The sequence below is a fragment of the Equus asinus genome, chromosome 11, assembly GCF_041296235.1.
Source record: "Equus asinus isolate D_3611 breed Donkey chromosome 11, EquAss-T2T_v2, whole genome shotgun sequence".
Lineage (NCBI taxonomy): Eukaryota > Metazoa > Chordata > Mammalia > Perissodactyla > Equidae > Equus > Equus asinus.
In genome coordinates this window covers 65,667,003-65,689,182 of record NC_091800.1, presented here as the reverse complement: position 1 = coordinate 65,689,182, position 22,180 = coordinate 65,667,003, and positions in this window count along the sequence as shown.

Below are 22,180 nucleotides of genomic sequence, written 5' to 3'. Positions count from 1 at the left end.
TATTATTTGAAGCCAGGTCAGTCTGGAGTCAAAACCCGTGCTGGGTCTACTGTACCATGCATATACAAAATGTTAAGATTAGTTTTCATCAGAAGGAGTTTAAAGGTGAAATTCGTTAAAAACAGATTTTTGTCATGCTCGATCTTTAGTTATCTTAAGTGTCAAGTCATTTGCTCCGGCACAGTGCCTGGTATATTATAGGCACTTAATATCTGATAATTAAATAAATGATTATTGTTGTTGAATAGAAATAGTGGAAGCAGCTATGTAATGTTATATAAAATTGCATTTCACATATATATCACATTATACTGTACATGTATATGTACAGGAATCAGCATTTTTTCTTTTTAAAAACAGCATAGAGATGTTACTTCTTGCCACATAAATCAAGAATTCTAACAGTTTTCTTCTGCATTTATAATATTTGAAGTTATAATTATGTATTATTTTTAAGAAGTGATTTATAGGTCATTTGTGGTTTATTTTTATATTAAACATCAGTAATGAGAGTGTATTTAATAAGGTAAAGAGATTAAAGTGCAGGAAATATATATATAAATTTTGACATGAATGTTATTTCTCATTAAAGTATTAAAAAAGATACTGAACAATGCAAAGGAAATTAAATGACCTTTGTTTTTCAGTCAACGTGTTTCATTTTCTTTTTAGAATTGCTAGTAAAATTAGAAAGATAGCAAAATTTAATTAAACCATATTCTTTTTCTTTGAAGTGTCGACATATTTAAACACAAACTTATGAATAATAGTGCAACTTTATATGAGTTAAGCTTCATCTCATACTATTCCATTTTTAAATTATTACTAGAAGCTGTAAGGAAGATTGGAGATGCTACTGAAACTTCAATTTCATAAGGACATCAGTTACAATTAAACTGGTGTAGGAGACTGTTAAATAAGACGCAAACTCTTCATATAACCAAAATAGCATTTTACTGTCCATTTCCTTCCAAATCTTTTATACAAATTTCCACAAAGATTCCCAAGTGTTGGTGATTCACTTTATTAATTAGAAAAGTAGTTCTCATCCTTTTACTAAAGTGACAAAGCTTAATATCTGAAAACAAAATAATCATAGGAAATTGAGACTATCTTACATTTAATAAAAATTTTTCAAGTATCTATGAGCAAGATACTCAACCGGGCACTAAAGCAATTTTTAAAATACTTAGTTTTGCTATTAATAACATGCTAATTTATTTTAAATCTCTAACATTGTTATTAATACAATTATACACATTATACACAATTATACACATTATGCATATAATATAATAATACGTAATTATGCATAGTTAATTACATACAATATAATGTATTGATACCTAAGCAATGAGCAAGTTAAGTGCAAACACTTCACATTGAAGACTAAGGGCATAATACAAGTGTGTTTTATATCACAACAATCTAGATTGTAGCATATATCAAATATCTTGATTAGCTGATTCAGACATTTTGTAATGACTAAATAGTCACAACCTCGAGAACGGAGGTGGGTAATTTCAGGCAAGTGAAAAATAGAAGAAATTTCGGATGGGAATATCCATGGTAATTTGGGGAATTCAAATCAGAAATCATGGAACACGGTCAGATCCATGAAGTACCAGTACCAGGGGGCGGTTATCAAAATGGACATAGGACTTGGAACACGGGGAGAGGGAGTTGAGCTACGTGAGGTCAACAAGCACTTCCACATGCTTGGGGCCAAGAAGGAGTGGTTTAGAACCAGACAAGAAGACCGGAATAGGAGCTCATGAAAAAGCAAATGCCTTGGCAACTAGTGGCTAAATATGTTTGCCTTCTTCTTCTCCTTCCCTCCTGTCTCTGAGGAACAATTGTTTCTCTGCATTCCCAGGTGATCCCCATGCATGTGAGTACAGGATTCTAACTGCTTCCACCTTCCACCTCTCCTGGGACTTTCCTGCCCGAGGGTCTCTTCTCTTTCACCATCTTTATCCTCACTCTCCCTTTTACCTCCTTCCTCTTGATTATGACTAAGTCAAGCCTATCCATGAAAACTCTTCCCAGCCCTTCCTGCTAATTTTATTTTATTTTTATTGAAGTCTTCCTGCTAATTTTAAAGGAAATCTAGTTGACTCTTTCTGCAGTTTTGTGTAGTTTTTCAATCTCTGTACACATCCACACACATTTAACTCAAAATGCTTTATTATTTTCTGTAAGTTTTAGTTTGCATAAACACTAAAATGAAGTAAAATGTAATTAATTATGCCTTGCTGTTTAGTTATCTCTGGTTTCTGTGAAGGAATATGTCATTTTTTTAAGTTCCTTATCTTAAAATAACTCATTTTGAAATGCTGTAAAGCCTTAATGAATATCCAAATTCATATAAATTATTTAAGCTATAATTTCCTATACTAAACAGTCATTAGATTAACATACATCCTTAGATCTCTTTCCAGCTGTACCAAATTAGCTTTTTCGAGTAATTTTAATTTATGATTGCAGGCAATGCAGAAAGTGTTGCTTTTCTAACTTGTGTTCTAAGGTTACAAACAGCAATTTGACTTCAAAATGCCATTTAGAATGTTTCCTTCAGTTAGTATTCATGTAATAGAAACTCAGATTTTTCCTAAGAATTACTGAATTTTAAAACATTGCCTGATCTTTTCATTTACAGATGAGGAAACTGAAATATAGAAAATCTGGATGAAGTGCTCAGGGTTTCAAAAAGAAGTCTGTATTTTGAAATTTTCTCTCTCTCTCTTCTTTTTGAGAAAGCAAATGCGACAGAACCATTTTTGCTTGAATAGTAATTATGACTAAAAAACATCAAGCAATTGAAATGACGGCATTTTAAAATGAAAATATTGCTTAAAAAGTTTTTTAAGTACTCACTGTCTAAGAATATATAAATTCCAGTACATGTTTCTCAGGGCATCCCTGATTTTATTCTCCACTACACTCTTTTTCTGGGTGTTTCAATCTCCAGAAGACATAAGAAGATGGGAGAATCATCTTCATCTGTTCCAATAAATGCACTTTCTTTTTCTCATATTTTTCTTTTCTAGCCTCTTGATTCAGGCTTTCAGTCTTCCTGTTTCTATCTCACATCTCTTAGAGATTCTTTCCACATACTTCACTCTGCTAGTGATTAACGTTTCCTCTCCGACAATTCCTTATTTCTCTTCTCTTGAAAGGGAAACCCTGCTGCTGTCATTACTTTTCCTTTCTATTTCCTTCGGATCTCTCCTTTTGCCAGCTACCCAATTCCCAGTTTGCAGGGAACCTGCTGATGGCAATATTTCTTTCCTCCTCTTTTTTTTTTTGACTCAAAATACTCAGAATGCTGTTTGCATAATAATGATGATAGGTATATTGTATCTATAAATTACCATTCATCTGGTGATCTCAATGCAATTTATGTGCATAAATTCATTAACAGTTTTAATTTTTCCATGATGTGGTGGATTAGCTTGGTTTTCCTGTCTGTGAGTGAAAAGGAAGTGAATAAGGAAGACAGGCTTTGGGACTACAGTTATCTAGAAGCATGATGCTGGGACTATGACCAATAGGACAGGATTTTGGGAAACATGTAATAAGCCTATGTCAAAAATTTAGTTGACTTCACTAATTTTAAGCAAATCTTATTAAGTGGAGTAAAATTACCATAATTTAAATTTTATTCCCAGAAATTCTACTTTCAGTTCCCCTTCTCCTACCTGCACTTGTGGATTCAGACACGGCATCTGGGAGTAGATCTCCCCCGTGATTGGCTCATTGTTTATGGACTGTCTATGTCTCCTTGTTAGAAAATTGGCAGAGTTGAGTAGTTGAAAATATTTGGGGTTCTTCTTGCCATTTCTTAAAGTGGGTTCAATTTAGGTGTTTTCTTTTTGGCTTATTACATTACCCTATGCATTTGCATTTCAGTTTTTTATTGCAAGTTGCATCCTGATCATGACTGATAACAAAAGAATTCTTGGAAGTTATCTTAGTTAGGTTTCCTAAAAGCAGAACTTGAGGTGGAGATTTTTGTACACGTGGTTTATTGTGGGGAACTTGCAGGGGAAGGTGAGTGGGGGAAGTAGGACAGGACTTAAGTGAGTTCAGCAAGATTTCATATGGAAACCAGCTTCAGCCTGTTCCCAGAGGGAGCCTTGTGGAGCCTGAGTTGCAGCACAGAGTTGGTTCCACCTTGAGGCAGGGGGTTGCCCAGCTGTACTCCCCATCAGTCATTTGTTGTGGACTGCTCCTGGGCTGAGTGTTAGCTCCCAGGCAAAGCAGTTCTCCAGAGTAGGGGGCAGCTCTGAGCCCGCAGCAACCTCAGAGCAGCTGGAGAACGGGCACTCAAGAGTGGAAGTAAAAGAGATCAAAATGTGTATATTATTTAGTTTTTGTGGTGAAACAAACCACTTAGTTGCTTAAAAGTACAGAGATTTATTACATTTTACATTTCTTTAGGTTAGCCATTTGGTCATTTGGCTCAGCTGGACAAACAATCCCTCCGGTCTTGGGAGGTTTCGGCTGTTTTCAACTGGCCTTGCGTTCATATCTGGGGCCTCAGCTGGGATGTCTGGAACAGTTGGAGTGCTTGTGGCCTCTCTTCATATCATTTCTCCTTATCTGTCACATGCATCTGCCACATGCAAATCCAATTTTCTGCATGTTTTTGTAAATAAAGTTTTATTGGAGTACAGTTATGCTTACTCATTTATGTATTGTCTATGTCTGCTTTATTACTAATGTGGCAGAGTTGAGGAGTTAGGGCAGAGACTGTATGATCCCCAAAGCCTAAAATATTTACCTTCTGGCTCTTTACAGAAAAAGTTTGCTGGCCTCGATCTATCAGGACAGTTCAGATGGGCTTGCAAGGGGAGGAAGGGTTCCCAGCTCAAGAGTCGAAGTCACAAGGCCTCTTGAGGTCCGGGCTTGGACAGATGCAAAGACACTTCTGTTAGCCTAATTCTGTTAGTCAAAGGAAGTCACAGGGACCACCCAGATTCAAGGAATGAGGAAATAGACTCCACCTCTTAATGGAAGGAACTAAACACATGTATAGCCATTTTTTGCTGTCTACCAAGTGGGGCCCCAACAGCATCCACTACAGAAGTTAGCCCCAGCCCAATATTTTGCAGATGAGGAGACTGAGACCCAAAGAGGTAATGTACAACACAGAATTTGTTAGGAGAAAAACTTAAACTAGAATCTAGATCTCCTGATTTATATTCTACTGCTATTTGACTCTGCCATTGTGCTATTAGTACATACAGTAGTTACCTGTAACCTGTAGTTACCAGGACTTTTTAATATATTTCGTGTGAATTCTGTTACATACCAAAGAAAAATACAATCAAATCTTAACTATCCACTGGCATTTTGACTTTCCTATTTTAAATCAATTTTAATCTAAAAATACCAAATTGAAAGTTTTATTTCTTATATGTTGTATGTAGTGCCATGACACAAAAGCATGCTCTGATCAGACAAAGCCTCCTTATCTAGGCAAAGTGAAAACATAATAATTAAAAATTAAACATTGAAGGACCTCATCGTCAGACCAACTATTCACTCTCAGTCTTACTAGGATATGTCATTAGGATGAATGTATGAGAACAAAAATATGGCATCATAGATATTTCCTAAATATTATCTTTAAAAGATTTGTGATTGAAATTTTTCCTATAGGATCTGAAGCACAGCATTTATAGACATCACAATAATTCATAGGTTTACTGAGCATTTACTACATGCCCATCACTGTTCAAAGTTGTATATAAATATCACCTCATTTAATCCTCAAAAAACCCATGGAGTACTATCATTATTTCCATATTATTGATGATGAAGTTGAGATACATAAAAATCACACAAATAGTGATAGAGGCAGGATTTGAATCTGGACAGCTGAAATTCATTATCTGTACCTCAACTACTATGAACGAATCTTGTCTCAATGACTCTGGTCAAGCCACATAAATTCACTGAGTCTCAGTTCCACAAATGAATAATGATGATACCTACCTCCCTGAGCTGTTGGGACCATCCAGTGGGATGATGTATCTGAACACACTAGGCTTGGGTTACAAAGGTAAATAAGGCATATGCTTACTCTCCTCTGAGAGTTTATGATTTACCTCAATTTACCAACTGGGTATCGTAAAATTGATACTTCTCTGGAATTTAGTAACCAAGGAATGGAAATTTTGACTATTATACTAATTCCTAGGAAGGTAGCGGGTATGAAAGTGAGGGTCGTTCTACCTCTTTCTTTCCTCTTTTTGAATTGTTCTCACTAGCTCCGAAACTCATACGTGAACCTACTTCCCAATGTCCTGGATCTATACACAGCTAGTCTTTGTCTCATATTATTTTCAAAGTTAGCTGTCTTCATTGATATTGTTTAGGGCAACTTATCTCTATGGTTTTAGAGATAAAACTCTAAAAACTCAATAAATCTAAGTAAAATTTATTGGTAAATTTTATCTACCTTTATTTTCTTCTTTAACAGATATTTATTAAATGGCTAAGATGAACAAAACATGGTGGTAGGCCAGGGGAAAGTAAAAGGCATCAAAATGCAGTCTGAGCCTTCAAAGAGATTTACAATAAAAATTAGTAGTTTAAGCTTACATATATTACAGATCTGAAAGGACAACTGAAATGTAAGCTGTATAACCTGTAGATTGAGTAGCATGTTTAACAACTTACACACAGAATTACTTTTAAAATGTAATGAGATACTCTTGTGATTAACAAAATAAAAGTTTTTGAGTGTGTACTAGTTGTTTGTCATGAAGCTTGTTACTCAATTTGTTAAGTGAGACAGTCCACCACGAGTCCTGAATATTCCTGCACACTGCTGGGTGTGTCAGACTGCAAGGCTTATCCATTTCCTGATCTCAAGCCACTTCTGTAGCTAAGCATACAGGCAACTAGTAGACCAAGAGGATCACAGGTGACTTCCTTGTAATGGCGTACTCCCTGGAGGGAGGAGGACTGGCTGTGACTTCCTACAATGTTTGCTGCTTACACAAAAATAATGCTTGGTCTTGTCCCTGGGATTCTTCTTTGTGAAGCCAACCCTCTGCATGGGTAACGTGTATCTGGACCTGTAATATTGCCCTGGTGGGACTAGGGGCAAAGACGATGAACATATGCTGATACTCATGTTGTTTATTGTTCTACAAGTATTAAAAAGTCCTTTGTCTCTGATCTAGGGATCTCTTGCCTTCTGCCAAATTCGTTGCAACAGCAACAGGTTAATTTATTAGCTTGGAAGTAGGTTAAAATCTTAGACACCTCACCGTTCATGACAGACCTGGAGATCTTCAACATTTAACCTTTTCAACATTAAAATTATTTCTAGTACTCAATGGACTAAGACCATTGGATTAAGACCAATCTTAATTGGTCTTGTCTTAGATAAATAAAAGTATTAATTAAAAGACTTATATGAGCTAATAAATGGGAAGGCATTGGAGAAGAAGAAAATGACCACGAACAAAGGTGTGGTGTGCTATAAGAGAACAAAGGTGTGGAGTAAAAGAAATGTGACAAGAGTATAGGATAAAGAAAAGAAAGTTCAGTAAAGTATGCTGAAAAGTTCAGCTGGGGCCACACTTTGGAGATTGATGAGTGTTAGGTAATGGGGAGCCCTTGAAGGTTTTCTAGCAAGAAAATGACATAATTAGTTCTTTTCTAGGAAAGTTAATATTTCAGTAGGGAGAGACTGTTATGAGAGAGAAATGAGGGAGGTTCTGAAACTAGCTTAGGCACAAATTCTAAACTACTAGTGCAAAAGGAACAAGAAGAAGTAGACAGATGAAGACATTCCATGAAGAAAGATGGGATGGCTTCCTAATTAATAAACTTTCAAGAGATTGAGGAAGAAAGAGTAAAATAAGACTAAAATTTCAAGCCCAGGAGCAGGTGATAGTGGCAGCATTGAAAAAAATAGGGAGAAGCGCAAAGGAGGCTTGGGTGTGTGGGGAGATCAATGGGTTCACGTTTATCCAGGTTTGATGTGAAGCAGCCTATACCACCAGCCTTCCTTCTTTGCTCTCTCCTTCCTTTTCTTCTTTCCTTCTTTCCTTACATCTATCCGTCTATTATCAAACATTTGATTTCTTGTCAGTCTTTTCTTGGGAATAGAAATAGAAATGTCATGATCTAAAAGAGTAAAGAGGTAGATTTAAAATTTCAGTATAATGTGATGAATTAAATCCAGAGATAACACATGCTCTGAGAACAGAAAAGGAACAGCTAACTCTGTCCGAGGGGGTTGGGGAAGCCATCCCAGTGGAGGGGATATTTGAGTTGGGTATTAAATACTGAATAGTAGCTTATGAGGATGAAAAGGGCAGTGGGGAAAGAGGACATTCCAGGGAGAAGGAATAGGGAATAATATGTGCATGGTACAGCCAGGTAGAAAAAAATATCTGAGAGGTTGGCAATAAAAGATTAGAGAAATAGCTTGGAATGTCATTCAGTGAGATTGTGCTAGCTCCAACTTGGACATAATGATAACAGCTTATTTTTACTATGTACTTACTATGTATCAGACTTCCTTTGTTTAAAAGCATTTTACAGACATTAATCTTCATGACACTCGAAATAGTGATATAGGGTTTAAGATGAAGAAGAAACAGCGAATAAGAATATGATCAAGGTCATGGAGTTGATGGATGATGGTGCCAGGATTTGAACTTCCTCAGGGCCAGGATACCATTCACCTCATAATCTACATGGGGCTGTGCACAGGCCCTGAACCATCCAAACCTGGTTTCCGAATTGCTCTTAGTCATTATTTTATATATTATCGCATTATTAAATTGAAAAAAGCCTCTGTACATCCCTGAAACATGCAGAGTTGAAGGGATAAGTATGTGGATTTTTCTGAAGAGAATATCAGATTCTCAAAGACATATGTAACAATAAGAACTAAGAGATTAGGAACCACTATACAAAATGGTCAACTTTAATTATTGGATATATATTTCTGTTCTTTAGGGCAGAAAATCAGGGTGACAAAACAAGAAGTAATTTTCTCAAAACACAGACAATCATTACTTCCATAAAACTCCAATGTTCATTTCAGTTTGTGGTAAGTGATTCAGAGGAGCAAACTTTTCAAGTGACCTATACTTTGCTTTCTGTCTTTCACGGAATCTAGAGAGAGAATGGGCGTCCACAGTCCCTGGTGCCAATGAAATTCACTAACCTGAACAGGCAGAAAATCAGTACAAGTGGGTTTTTTCCCCTCCTTTATTCTTTCTCATATTTCCACATTATTTTTGAAGCCGTTTTAAGGAATGCGATGCTGATTTTTTTTCCTGAAAGTGTATTTTCAATATTCCAACCACAAAGTGAGGAGAGCCCAAGATGCTAAAAACATTAGCTTGCAAGTTTTTTTGCACTCTTCACATTAAGCCCATGATAAAAGGCCCACTGGAGGGCTGTGTTCACTGCCTAAAGTGAATGCTTTAAATTTAATGATACAATCAAAATCATTTTTCCCTAGTAACTACTATTGTGCTCATTTGAGTGGATTCCAGGGCAGTTGTTTTTCCTTTTAGATTATGCTTTGTGTATAAATATAGGTGAGATAGTTTAGCTCATGTATAACAAGTATCCAGCTAATAATTTACTTTGCCCGTTATTTATCTCTGTCAGGATGAATGTCTGCCTCTTTCCCGTTCTTGGTTCATAGCCATTATTCTAATAATGTTAGTTCTGCATTTTAAGAATTCCACATGGAGTTGCTGAAAATTGCTTAGAAGTACCTCATACCAGAAGGTTAAATCTCAAAGAATTTTGGTCTTGCATCTAGCAAGCTAAATTCCTCCTAGCAACATTATATTAATTAATGTCAGGTCAAGCTATTTCCTTTTCTTTGTGCTCAATTCCAAGTACTCCAGCAAGTGATTTCAGCTGTGCCAACCACAAGCTGATTTGAACAGTAGAGAATGAATGGACTCAAGCCTCTTGCTATTCTGAAAATAGCTGCTTAGTTACAGATTTGACAATATATCAGTTTGCAGAATCACTGTCAACAATAAATAAACTCTTTAAAAAAATCTTGTTTGAAATTGCATAGATACCATCGTTTTCTATTTTCCCTAGATATTTGTGTCAATGTAGGAAGGGATTGGGCTGTGTCCAGAGACAGGGATACCCCTGGAGGATCTTCCGCCCTTCACAAACAGTGACCATAGTTTCCCTGTCAGCCTTAGCGGGGCAGCAAGGGAGTCAGAGCTGAAGGCAAAAGGAAGGAGGATGCTCAGCAGATAAACCATGACAAGCTCACCTAGGTATCCTCCACTCTGGCCCTAAATTCTGCCCAGTGCACTACTCAAGTTGTCCTTCCATATGCCACATGGGCTCTGGGTGGAGCCATGTTTCAGACCCTCATGGTATGAGAACTCTCCTTGTGAAACTGATTAACCGATGGTCTCCTTGTGGTTTAGTCATACTAACTGAAGCATTCTTACTTTTAGGCAGTTGGAAGATCAAACGACGTTTAAGCCATGAATTGAATTCTTCTAAGTGTAAAATAGATGTGGCTATTATAGCCTTAGTTATCTAAAAATTGCTCAACCATGTTGCCAGGAATGAGGGTATAATTTTTGAAAGTCTCATTAAGAGAATATCATTATCTAAGACTTAGATGATAAAAACGTGATAATATATAGAGTATTTTAAACTGAAGTAGAGATTAAGTAAACATGTAAAAACTATAGAGTTTTTGAGGAAGAGTCAAGGTTCTTTAACCTACAAACATATAAATTACAAGGAATCAATTTTCCTTTTATCTTTTATATCCTAGCTAAAATTTGCTAATCCAGGATGACCCAATTTATGTACACCCAGAAGTAATTTTCAATCAAGTATTGGGAAATAATCCAGGAAAGTAAAAAATAGAAAAATTTACAACATTTGCATTAACACATAACGTGAACGTGCAGGCAGACTGTGCCTCGCTCTATGCATCCAGTACCTGGTTTGACCTTCACACTTTTGGCTTTCCTAAACTTCTGCATTTCCTTTTGGTATATTTCTAAAGAAATGTTTTATCCAAGGGAAGAAATGTTCCCTCAATACACTTTTCAAGAAGATGAAAGAGGGGAAAGATCTAAAGAGATTTAAATAGAAACTAGAATAAATATTGATTATATCAACAAAGCTTTACTGTCACTACTTTGTGATGTTTTGTCTTATATGTTGCGGGAGGTCATAACAAAATCGGTTTTTATTATGAGCCACCGTACTCTGAAACCAAAGGTGCCTAAAGCTGAGCCATAATCTTAGAACCTTAGCCTCTCCTTGCTTTCTAAAATTTATCTCAAAATGATTGATGTAGGTAAAGGATCCTAGCTGATAAAACAATTTGTGTTGCCATTTGTGTTAGTAATTTTGGAGGACGGCACTAGGACATATTCAGTGTCTAAACTAAATTTGGATTTCTCTATTGGGCATTAGATGGCAGTCTTAATCAAGACATTCAGAGCTGAATCACGTTGCAGCTATTTCTAAAGGTACTCATAATTCTCCGATGAACGTTTCATAAAATAGTTATTTATCCTGCATTTTGTGCTTCTGCAAAGGAAAAGCATAAAATGTACTGCAGATCTTGTTTTGTAATCTTTTGCCTCTTTTATTTACTTTCGTTTTAGGGAAGCTGCTAAAAAAACAAGTGACTTTATTTCCAGTTGGTTATTTCTAATGATAAATGTCCAAAATGTTTCTTTTATATAAGTAGTTTTTCTCTTCTTGTGCATAAACTGCGTATATGTCAATGGTTAAAGTTTCAAAGCTGGAGAATGGCCAGTATTAAGTATTCTTCATAATGGTCATGTGTAATCTTATTTAAAAAGTACCATTTGAAAGGGAATGGGTGACACCTCTGACCAGAATCCCTGCTCAGGCACTATTTAATAGCTATGTTCATGGGTAACTGATTTAACCCCTCTGTGCCTAAAACCCTTTACCTGTAAAATGGTATTAATACTGGTTTTTATCTCATAGTCTTGCTGTTGAGGATTAAGTGAATTCTTATTTGTAAAATGTTTAGAACAGTACCTGTCACATAGAAAGAACTATACAAGCATTTGCTGGTGAGAGGGTGGGAGAGGACACTGTGTGTGTAATCATACCCCACTAGAGTGTGTTTCTATAAAATCAGTCTGATTTTTTCTGTCTCAAGTATTTTGCAGGGCACAAAATACCAGGAATGAAATTCGCAAAAAGTGAGCTCTCTTGGCTGCTGTCACCAGGCAGGTTGATGTTCAATGGAGCCAAACAGGCAGTATCATGGTTTACATACCACACAATGGGGGATTCTTTTCAGCAATAACCAAACTCGGAGGTGACTCTTCTACCTGAAATGTCATGGAATCAGGTTCCCTCCATCCCTGTAGCAGAGCAGGGCACAGGACACAGATCTGGCAGCATACAGAGGTGTCAGGCACGCAGCCCTCGAGAGAGGACCAGGAAGCCACAAGATGCACATATCGAGAGAGAAGCCATTTTCAGGGAAATGAATCATCTTTGGCAGGCATTCAGAGGGGCACTTTGGTGGAGAGTTGGAAGATCATTTACCAGGGGAGACAAAGACTTGGATATGGAAATGTGAACTTTCGAGGTATTGCAGATAACATCTGAGAATTCTCAGCCCTGGTGCTAGGAGGCATCCGACCCCCATGAAGGGCAGAATAGGAACATTGAGAAGAACTCCAAAGATGGTAAGCAGAGCCCCAAGATCAGAGGAGGAGAACTGTAGCTCAGATGCTAAGCATCATGCATAGCTACTGGTTTTCACCGATTCTTAGTCAGGAGAAGGTTTATTTTCTATGACGTGCATTACAAAAAAAAAGAAATAGCTAATATTTTTAAAAGCTAGGTACATGCCAAGCACTTTATTTGCATTATTTCATTTAATCCACAATAACAGTAAGGTACCCTTTTCTATTATGTTCCTCAGGAGAACTAAAGTTAAGAGATGCTGAGTAACTTTCCCAAGGTAATTCAGCATCAGTGCATAAGTGAACTGATTAGTAAAACTGAACGTAAGTCTTTTACTCTGTTCAACCATTCTCCATTAAGTCTTTTACTGTTTCATAAATCTCTAAGTTAAAGAACCCTTCTACGTAATTGTAAAGATACTTTTGGATTTATACAGTAGCACTGAAAAGAGATTTACCTGATGATCTCAGTAAAGGTACTGGGTCCCAAGCTATGCAAACAAAATCAGCAGACTTCTTCACAGAGTAGTGCCCCAATAGGACTTAGTGTGGTCTGGGTGTGTTACACGTATGTGTGTTTATACACACAGACGTACACACGTACATACACATATGTATATATTTGTATTTATATATTTATATTTGTATGTGAATGTCTATATTCACGTATATGGATCTTTCTTTCTTTATGCCTGCTGTATCATCTGACCAAAAGTAAATATATGATCATTTTCGTGATTCTCAGCCTGGGTTTTCAGGAGCTCTAGACATGACTTAGTGTTTTATATCTTTTAATTTTCTAAGATAAAACATTCACTTCAATGTTTAAGTTTGACCTTGTCTGCCTTCATTACTCCCATCCATCTATATTATCAAACGGAACAACATCGGATTCTAATGCTAATATCTGTTCATGGAAATCAGGTTTTTCACTTAAAAATTCCCAAATTAACCTTTCTAATAGAGAGTTAAGCACCTCATTTAGGAGGGATTTTTTTTTTTTAACTTTAAGTGATCTGAATGAAGGTGTCATTTTAAGTCTCCCTGACATCCCGATTCCTCTTATATTCCATAAAACTTATGATTAGCATTCAGTGAGGCTGCCTATGATGTTTTTTCTCAGTGCTTGCATCTGACACTAAAGACAAAAAAAATGTGACTCATCTGCCACAGCGGTTGGATAGAATGTCTGAAACCACTGTTTACAAGGTCCATTAGTGTTTACAGCTCTGCCACTTTCCTTCATGGTCTGCAAAGCATTTTAGTTCAAACCGAGTTATTCTTTCGTAGCAACCAATTTTCTATAGTGTGGATATATCTTCAACTTAGAAACCTCCATGGGGAGTTCTGATGTCTTCCGTGTGAAGGCCAGGTAATACATTAGCGTTGCCGGGCAGCAGCCCCCAGGAGAATGTGATTAGTTTGTGGTGCAAGGGGAGCTGTGCATTCTGAAAGCCAGAGTCAAAATGGTGTCACAGATGACAATGTCTGGTTTATACTAAACAGGTCAAAAGCTTGTTTTATTTTTTCTGTCAGAGAATTCTCTTCCTCTTTAACAGTTTTTGGTGCCATTGCCACCTCAGATCCTCCATACCTCCAAATACTTCATGCGTGAATATATACTGTTGTTAGTGCTGTCACATCGATTCCAACTCCTAGTGGCCCTGTGTACAGCAGAGAGGAACCTTGCCAGGTCTTTTTGCGCCATCCTCCCACCTTCTGGCACTATATCAGACAATGCTCTTCTGCTATTCATAGGGGAGTTTTCACAGCCAACTTTTTTGGAAGTGAGTGGCAGGTCTTTCTTCCTAGTCTGTCTTAGTCTAGAAGCTCCACTGAAACCTGTCCACCATGGGTGACCCTGCTGGAATTTGAAATACCGAAGGCAAAACTTTCAGCATCACAGCAACATGCAGCCACCACAGCATGACGACCAACAGACAGTTAATGTGGTTCCCTGACTGCAAATGAACCCAGATGAACCTGGGGCCCAGCAGTGAGAGTGCTGAGTCTTAACCACTAGACCACCAGGGCTGGCTATGAATATATACACATATTGGAAAATGTCATTTGGATGGGGATAGAACTTGGGCTAAAAACATCTATAAAATTTATCTATAAAACGAGTAAAATACTCAATCATTAAAAAACTTACTATACAAGATGTCAAGCAAGGCCAGGACTAGAGTGAGTTAAGAAAAGTACCTGCAGGGAAGGCCCTTTCAAGATCCTAAGAGTGAATGCCCCCTTAAATTTCATGCCCAAGGTGTCTCTCTTGCTTTACTCTAGTCCCATCCCCAGTGTCAAGAACTGGGAAGGGGCTGATATTTTATCCTACTTGCACAGGAATCCCAAACTTAAAAAAATCCAGATCTTTTATACTGGACTGTAAGCAAACCTGCCTATGTCCCAGAGTAAGATTGTATCTTTATTATACAGTAAAACCCCCCAAAAAACGCAAAGAAAAAAACCTTACGCTGTGAAGGGAGACACCATCTCTGTCTTTCAAGGCTGTTCGTTATACAAAGATACCCTGGAGCAGAAGCTGGGAGCGACTCTGCTCATAAAATATGCACAATCAGGAGAGACCCATGGAGAATTGGGTCTAACACAAGGTTTTATAAAGAATAAGTGAGGCAGTGTTTATAAAGCATTCAGTTCATGTTCGAGAACATAGTAGGAGCTCAATGAATGTTAGTTCGTGTTTTATTCTTCCCTCCCCACTCTGAAGTATGGTACCACTTATATCATTGCCCCAAAGCCAGAGGATTAATTGAAGGTAGGAATCACATTTTCTTGCTCCTACTATGTTGATGGAATAATATTTTCAGGTGGTTTCTGACTACTTTATGTCTGCATACAAATCTAATCAGAGTCAAAGCATGCCTTCCACTGGCTGCTACTGAGTTCATGTGAATTGCTGCTATTTTCCCCTTCAGGTCCAGGCCTATATAGATTGAGTCAATCCTTGCCGAAGCAGCCATGTTTTAGTAGTCTTGGTCTACCAGGCTTACTGATGCAGATCTAGTAATCAGTACGGGTGACTGATGGATTCCTGGTCAACCTCTTTGCTCTCTGATCCATTCCCCACCCTTCTCACATTCTGCTCTGTATACTAGGGGACTGACCCTGACAATTGAATTCCCTTAGCTCCTTTGCCAACCAGCATCCACGTAGGTTTGGCCAGTGGGGCACAGAGGCAGGAGACAGAAGGTGAACAGATGGGAAAAAGCCAGGGAATTTCTCTCACCCCTGATCCTCTCACTTTCGATGGATTGCTGACAACAGTTGCATCTCTCCTGTGATTCCAGCACTGCTAGGCAGCATCTCCCTCTATGATCCCACATCCCGATGGGCAGCCCTAGCTCCTGCGCTCTATTAATGTTATCTCCTCCCTCTGGTTCTCCAGGCCCACAGGTGGTAGTATCTCCCTGCTATTGCCTGGGTGGCCTCCCTAATTCCACGCATGCTCTTTTTCACCCTATGGAACTATCTGACATGGGTTCTGTTTCATGACTGATTCCTAACTGATATAGTTGGGCACCCATACATCTTCCCAATGGTAACCTTCTCCTAGCTTCCTTCAAAGTAGCCCAGTATTTTGCTCATGATCCCACCTTGAATTCTTTATTGACTTGGAAGTTATTTGGTTGTGGAAAACAGAACGTGATTAAGCTAGCTTCAGTAAACGCAGGTATATTATAATGATGTTGGAGACTTTCCCCAAAACAAAGGGTGGAACATGCAGTTCGTTGGCCCTGTCTGCTCTAATAGCTGACTTTCTTGAAAGGGGAATGTATTTAAAATGGTCTCTTGGGAGACGTTTTTGGGGAGGAAGTCCAAAGCGAGGTAATCCTCCAACCGCAAACTTTTGTGACCATCCAGCTGATCTATATACTAAGAAGACATTCCAAAATGGGAACTGGGTGGACATTTACAGGGCCAACAAGTGACAGCCCTGGGAGTCCCAACCTGCCAAGAAGATCTGATTATGAGAGTAGGTGCCATCTGTTACAGCTGGGGAGACCCTTACCTTAGCAATCTCCACCTCTAGCGGACCTCATGACCTTTTGGAAACATTCAGCAAACTAATATCCATAGGGATATTGGTGTGGTATTTCTGGATCCAGGTAGCAAAGAGTAGATAGTGACTGATAAGAAAGTTTGAAATATGGGCTTGGATCTATATTGACCCTGGGGCATATTTTGTATTTTTTTCGTCATATATATCTTTCCTCTTGCCATATTTGTTTGTTTCTTTTTTGAGGAAGATTAGCCCTGAGCTTACATCTGCCACCAATTTTCCTCTTTTTGAGGAGGAAGACTGGTCCTGAGCCAACATCCATGCCTATTTTCCTCCACTTTATATGGGGGACGCCTGCCAGGGCATGGCTTGACAAGCAGTGCATACGTAGGTCCGCGTCAGGGATCCGAACTGGCGAACCCCGGGCCACCAAAGTGGAACATGTGAACTTAACAGCTCTGTCACCAGGCCCGCCCCACCTCCTGCCATATTTTTAAAAATTTACTTCTTGTTTAGGAAGATGCAGCAAAACAACCTGGGTTTCATAGGCAAAAGTATTTAATCAAAGATTGAAGCAAAAATTTTGTACGGTATTTTTATGTCTTTAATAAAACGATGGTCTTCACTGTCTTTACTGGTGACTTTTGCTGTTTCATGTGTTCTGAATATATTATTTCAGCATTTATAAGCATCTTAACCTCTTAAGTAGCTTCGACCTACACTTTCAAACTTTCATATTATTTTCATGAAGGGATATTGTCATAAGGTAGATTTTTAAAAAGTATTTCTGCCAAAGACACAAGTTACAGTTTTTTTTTACAACTATATGCATAAATGAGACTTCATGTGATAGCTGCTTCCAACTGGGTTTACCTAGGTACCCTACACTTGACAATGCTGAATTTCTAGATCTTAAAAAACCCCAAGTTTTCACCGTAATACATGATGCTCGTGTTGCTACACCTATCCTTAATTTAACAGCAAGGAAGGTGTCTGGATGGCAGGAAGTGCCCACTAATTCCAATGTGATTAAGTTTGAGGAAACAAACATTTGCTTTTGAATCAATGGCGTTTTTTTCTTTTTCAGAAAGAGCCTACCCAATCTCAAAATGATTGCCTTTCCCCAAAATTACAATATGACACTTTGCCCAAAAAAAAATTTAGCTTCTTATTAAAATACATAACACTGTGCCAAAATGTAATACTATTACATTAATTCTGGATTAAAAGAATCACGTTTCAAAACAGATTGAATGCTAAATGGAGAGTAACTTGTGAACACAACTGTTATTTAGGATTTTTTCCTTTTAATAGAATTCATCTTAGCCTCACCACAGCCAAATAGTATTAGTAATGGCTGTCAGCCAGGACCTAGAAATAGCATCATTCAATAGAAATGCATGCTATAATTCTGGTCTTTAAAATTGAAATGTAAGTGTACACATCTAGTTTGCTAACCTCATGAAGAATGGTGAGCAGGGTGGTGACTCTGGTGAAGAAATAACACTAATAATCAACCAACAATAAACTTCTCTAATGAAATATTTATTTTGAGTGGTTAAAATATACCCCATATTATGCAGGGATACGCTATTGTATCAAAGATAGACATTATTTCTTTCAAAAATAAATTATATATAGAAAACATTCACTATTTTCGATGCCCTGAAGCCTTTATTTTATTCACCCTCCTCCCTATCTGACAGTCGGCAGAGTTTCTCCAAACACCTAACCCAGCACATATGCGAAGGGTTGGCACTCTATCTTGGAGAACCACATATAGGAATTAAAAAAATATTAATGAGTATGTACACATTTAAGCACCTACTGTATGCCTATCACAGTGCTTCAAGTGATAAATTCAGAAACAAACATGGCTTCCATTTTCTGTCCTCCAGGAGCTTAAGGAAGGCAAGCCCACATACAAACAGCCTTGCGTAGGTAGATACAGGGTTGCTGAGTCGGGGCTGAATTTGGAACTAGCTTCTTTCATATTCCACTTGGAAGCCTGCTGTAGCTCACATATGCCATATATAAGACCCATGCTACATACCTGTTTGCTGATGTCAATGCTAATGCATGACTACAAAAAAGAGGGAGATCTTACTCTGACCTCAAGTGATGTTAGCACATCCCTTAAGCAAGCCTAAGAAACTGCATCTCCCTCTCCCTACTCTTGACACCTTCCGGTCCTTTCCCCGCACTCCCCAGCACCTCACTACTTCACCAAATTTCTCAGTGCCCTCATGCTGCCAGTGTCTGGTGGGCTTGCAGAGTCCCCCACCATATGACCCTCTAGTCTAGAATGGGATCTTTTTCTGCAAGGGGTGATATCAGTAACTATTTTTGGTCTTGTGGGCCACCTAGGTCTGTTGTATAGTCTTCTTTGTTTATTTGTTTGTTTGTATACAGCCCTTTAAAAATATTCAAATCATTCTTAGCTTTCCGGGCAGTAGGGGCCAGCCAATCCCTCATAGTTCTCAGACTTGATCATGCATCAGAATCACCTGAAAGGCTTGGTGAGCCAGATTGCTGGGCCTCACCCCTCGAGTATCTCATTCAGTCCATGGGGTGGGAACCTGAAGATTTGCATTTCTAACAAGCTCCCATGTGATGCTGATGCTGCTGGTCCTGAAGCCACACTTTGAAAACTGCTTTAGAGGAGTGGTTCTGAGTCATCATAGCATCATGGAAGCACTTAAGGAATTGCAAAAAATCCAAACAATACAAAACCCCCCAAATTATGTACAGGCAGAGCATAAGAATGGCTTTTACATTTTTAAATGGATGATATATATTTAAGCCCCGACTCCCGAACCTTCGTATGCACACACACACACTCCCCTCCATCACGCCTCCTTGTCTCTTCGGTGGTTATTACATGCAGTCAGGACTGAACACCATTTTCTCCGCCTTGCGGAACCTCCCCTCCCACCTCCTCCAACAGATACATTCAGAATGCCCTTTCCCCGGGAACTCAACGCTGGGCATTTATTTATTCACTATTTATTTGCCCCAAACTGGTGATTCTCTTGGACTCTGTTTTCACGTGCGCGTGTGGGGGTGGGTGGGAGATTGTTAACATAATTTCCGTTGATTCTTTCCAGCAGCTTTATCCTTTGCTTTTTTTTCCAACCCTACTTGGAAGGTGCTGTCAGGAATGCGCAAGGTCAAGAGTCCAGCAGGCCAGCCGCTCCCTCCCACTGTTAAAGCCAGTGTCTGGGAGGAGTGCTGCAGGAAGGTCCAGAAAAGGAGCAACAAGTGACGGGGCGAACGTGGAAGAAGAGGGCAAGGCCGGGGCAGGAAAGGGAGGGGAGCCGAGGAGGCGGGAGGTGCCCGCAGCCCTGCCCCAGCCCCGCTTCCCGGCGCGCCCCGGCCAACGACCGCAGGGCTGAGCGGGGCCGCCAGCGCGGTGCTGTCCCCCGAGGCGGGGTGCGCCACGCCCCGGGCCCGGCTGTGAACGCGGCCGGTCCCTGCGTTCGCCGGCCGCGCGCGGCCCGGGGCTGGGTGCTGCGCCCTCGCGGAGGACGCGCCCGGCGTCGGCGACAGAGGCGTGCCCAGGCCCAGGGCGCGGGCGACCGGCCGGGGAAGTGGCGCCGTCCTGCGGAAGCTTCCTCGCTGGAAAGCAGCAGCGGATCAGCCCTTTTGCTTCCCCCTTCTCGCTGGCTCCTTTCCTTCCTTCTGGGTTGCACAGCAGGAGCTGGGCTTCGCTGAGGAAAGCGATGAAGTGTGTGTGTGTATGTTTCGGAATCTGGCTTCGGTTGCTCAATGCTGGGCATGCTGGGCCAGAATGTTTAAATTCTGCAAAACTTGACTGGTCAACTCCTGGGAAAGAGGCTGGCGGTGGAGGAGGGTTGAGCAGATGAAATTAGTGGCTTGGGGGCAGAAGGAAACGGCACCTTGCCGTTGTTCCTCTTGATCTTGGGCTCACCTTGTGTAACTAGGGTAGTGGATCTCTCATCAGAACATGGAAGTAAATAAGATATTGGGTTTAAAATCGCCAGGCTCTGGGCTATAAAGACCCATCAGACATGGTCTTGTCCATGGCAAGATTGGGGCCAAATTATGATTTGAGAGGCTGCTGAAAGAGCTGTGTGAAAAGCCCACAATGAGACTTCATAGTTCCTTCCTCTGTACTGTTATAGTACATTGTTAATCTTTCTTAATGATGCTTATCACACCAAATTAGATTTCTTTTTTAACCTTCATTTCATCTTTATATGTTGAGAGAGTGCCTGGACACAGAAGAGACTCACAAAATGCCCGTGGAACGACTGTCCTAATGCAGTGGTTCTCAGCCTTGAACTTGCAGGTCAGAATCCTCTGGAGGATTTGGTAACAAAGAGACTTGGGTCCCACCCTTGGAGTCTCCGATTCCATAGGATTGGGGTGGGGCCTGAGAATCTGCATTTCTAACCACTTCCCAGGTGATCTTGATGCTGATCTGGGGACTCCACTTGGAGAATGAGTGTCCCAGGGATTGACCCTCAAGCCTTGCTGGACATTATAATCAGAATTGCCTCCAGAGCTTTAAACCACAAACAAAACAACAACAACAACAATAACAACAAAGTATGCCCCCGTTCCATTGCCAGACATTCTGAGTTAACTGGTTTGGCATGAGACCTGACCATTTTGCCGTGTTTCACAATCGGCTCTGGTATCATCCTCAGGTGATTCTCATCTGCCGCCAGGTTTGAAACCCATGTCACAGTGCTGGCAAATGCCACCATTTTTCCAAAAGTTAAAAGGTATTCCCGCTGCCTCATTAGTAGGAGTCAGTTTGATTGATTTACTTATCCTGAGAAAATGGGAGATGAGACAGATGCATTCTCATATGGGGAGACACTCTGAAAAGAAAGAGGGTTTGTCTTACAGGCAGATGATCCAGAGAGACGATAAGGGGGGAACAAGGGGGAGGAACATTCAAGCAGAGGTGACCTCATTAACAATGATGTTCTCATGTGGGTCTGAAATTCATCCTGCCGGCATCCCCACTCCTCCAGCCTTTTCCCCTAATTAGCCAAGATACCTTCTGTGTAGAGTCATCATTTAGTTCCGGAAAAAAGGAAATCATTATTTGATGGTGGGTGGTATTTTTATATGCATGATCATATTTAAATATATGAGCACCAGAAAGGACCTTCTAGAATCCCAGACATGAGAAAAAGTGAAAGGTAACTGTAGGTGTGAATAAAGGCACATCTACCGAGGAGATGAACAGAGGAGCAGAACACTGGGCAGAGTTAGAGATCCCTAGGTCTCTGGAAAAGAGGCCCCTGGTGCGACACAGGTGGCCCAAGTGGGAACAGAGTTTCCTAAACCTTAGTTCACATTCACTCTCCCAGTCTTTGAGTTCTGCTAGTGGGATGTGCTTCTCTTCCAGTCCCATAGTTGAAATATAGCCCCTCGATTTTGTTTTGATTTGAAATTT